Raw genomic sequence first — 2,907 nt, 5'->3', positions numbered from 1 at the left:
AAGAAGAAGAAGAAGAAGAAGAAGAAGAAGAAGAAGAAGAAGAAGAAAGAGGAGGAGGAAGGAAATGGGAGGGGGAGGAGGAAAGGGGAAGATAGGAAGGGGAGACTTGCTCACACTGATATCTGGCTTCAAGGTTTATAAAGCATTTTACATAAAGCAGAACACCTAGAATAAAGGAGTTGATAGCTTCTTTTTATCTCTTGTCTTGTCAGTCTGCACTTGGAGTAAGATGTTCATGTCTGGGCATCCCATTTTAGGATGATCTGGTGCAGATTCAGAGGAGGAGAACCAGGATAGTGAGGAGAGAGGAGACCATGCCAATGTGAGAACCTAGAAAACCTGGGAAGAAATTGGTGACACAGAAAAGAAGGCACACCAGGGAGAAGTCTTTCCATTGGCCGTTGCTCCTCAAGGAGCCGATGGAAATGCTCCCCAAGAATGTACACTTGTCCAACCTTCTGTGAAAGACAAAAGGGGGCTCCATAGTGTCTTCAGAATATTTGAAGGGCTGTCATAAGGAAGAGAGATTAGACTTGCTGGGCATGCCCTCAGAAGGCAGCTCTAGAGACAGTGAGTGGAGATGTCAGAGACACAAATTTCACTCTGAAGAAAATCTTTATCCCACTATTAGAGCTGTTCCCAAGTAGAACAGCCTGCCTTGGGAGGGGCTCAGTTCCCTTTCTGTAGAGGTCTGTAAACAAAAGCAAAGCATCTCATGATCCTTCCTTAGGGATGTGGTAGAAGGCATTAGTGCCTGAATGAGGATTTGGACAAGATCCCCTGTGAGGCCCCTTCCAACAAAGTGTTAGACTTCTATCCTGGCCAAATGTCTTCATTCTCCATTAGATGGATCATAAATCCCTAGAGGAAAATTAACAAGGACAATCCCGATCTAGGAAAGTGAATCAACACACATATATTGAACCCCTACTATGTACAAAGCATTGTTCTGCTGACTGGGGGCAGGGAGGGTGGAGATATACAGAAATAGTATCATACCTGGTCCTTGTCTTCAAAGGTTTATACCCTAACTGGGAGACAAAGTACATACACACAAAAAATTAAATAGCATCCCAAGAGCTAAAATGACAAATAAAACCTATAGGCAATGTATGATTCAGAGAAGGGAAAGAACTGTCTCAAAGTATCTGAAGGTTTTCATTTAAAATAATGATTAGATTTTTAATCAGTCAAGAACCATTGATTAAGCACCTACTATGTGTCAGGCACTGTGCTAAGTGCTGAGGATACAAAATGAGGCAAAAGACAAGGTCTGCCCTCAAGGAGCTCACAGAGGGCAAAACCAAGAAGGGGTGGGGTGGGAAAGAGACAAATTTAGGCTTGAGATAAAGAGAAACTTCTTGACAATCAAGAATGATCCATTGGGGAATGGGCTACCTTGGGTGGTAGTGAGTTTTCCATCTCCTGTGGGATGATTACTCTGAATATTCCTGCTCAGGTACTGTTTAGACTCAGTGTCTCTGGAGTCCCTTCCAATGATGAGATTCTTCAGTTCAGTGATATCTATCTGGTCAAAGAAAGTTGAGGAAGTTTCCCTAGATGAGATGGGATTTGGATGGAATTAAAACTGGAATGAAGTGTCAAGCCTGGAATCTCTCCTTTTGACACTAAACCATAGATGCAGAGCTCAGAGCTCTGAGTTGCTGCAAGGTGAGTCCTTCCCACTTGACCCAATTGTCCACCGGTGGGGTAAGCATGAAATCTGAGAGGACCCAATTTGGTTTTTAGAAGCCAGGGAGGGATCAAACATTTATCAAGTGACTACTATGTGCCAGGCACTTTATTAAATACTTTAGAAATATTGTCTCATTTGGTTCTCGGGAGACATGGCATACCATCCTCTTGAAAACCAAGTCTTTCTTGACATGGCCAAATAGCAGCAGCAGAAAGAGTACTACCATAGGGTCTTATGAGTTTGGATGCTGATTGAGAATTGAGAACTGCTTTTCACCTCAGCTCTAGTTCTGACTCTTCATCAGCAGGGAAGTTGCCTTGAACCCTGGAGCTACCTACAAATATAGAAACCTCGACTGGGAGGGATCTTGGAAATCATCTCATCAAGCTTCCCACCCAATGTCCTTGAATATCAATAGTTGAGGTTTAGAAAGTTCTTTCTGCTCATTGGCTATTTTGATCCTTATAAAAACACTGGGAGTATAGGTATTGGAGGTACCATTTTACAGATGAGGCAAGTGAAATTCAGGAGGCTAAGTGACTCCCATTCTCACAACTGGTGTCAGAAGTGGGATTTAAAGTCAGGCTTCTGACTCCAGATTCAATCCTCTGTCTATCATGTCATATAATTTCTTTACAACATTCCAGAAAAATGACCGGCCAACCTCCGCTTGGCGATGTCTAGTGACATTAAATTCATTACCTTGTGGGGTAGTCAGTCAATCAGTCAACAAGAATTTATTAAGCACTTAACTATACTAAGCACTGGGATACCAAGAAAGTAAAAAAAAAAAAAATAGTCCCTGCCCTCACGGTGCTTACATTCTAATTAGGGAACCAATTTGTGAATAAACAGGCATGTATAAAATACACACAAAGTACATGAAAGGTAATCTTAGAGGGGAAGAAATTAGCAGCTGGAGACAAATGGCAAGACCTCACTGGAGAACTCAAATTGTGAGGAAATCTTTCCGAATATGGAGCTGGAGTCTACCTCACATTGGTCTTCGGCATGCTTTCCAAAGGCGCACAGAATAAATCTCAGCCTTCTTCCACCGACAAGCCCTTAAGCTACTAGAACACAGACATCAATCAATCAATCAATCAATCAGCATTCATTAAAGGCTTGCTATGTTCCAGGCTTCTAAACCTTCTGTTCTGCCGGCCAACCCGCCTTAGTTCTCCCATCCAGTTCTAATCTGGCGTGTTGTC

This window comes from Vombatus ursinus, unplaced genomic scaffold, assembly GCF_900497805.2.
Source record: "Vombatus ursinus unplaced genomic scaffold, bare-nosed wombat genome assembly UNPS02014847.1, whole genome shotgun sequence".
In the NCBI taxonomy this organism is placed as follows: Eukaryota; Metazoa; Chordata; class Mammalia; order Diprotodontia; family Vombatidae; genus Vombatus; species Vombatus ursinus.
This window is presented reverse-complemented; position numbering follows the sequence as displayed.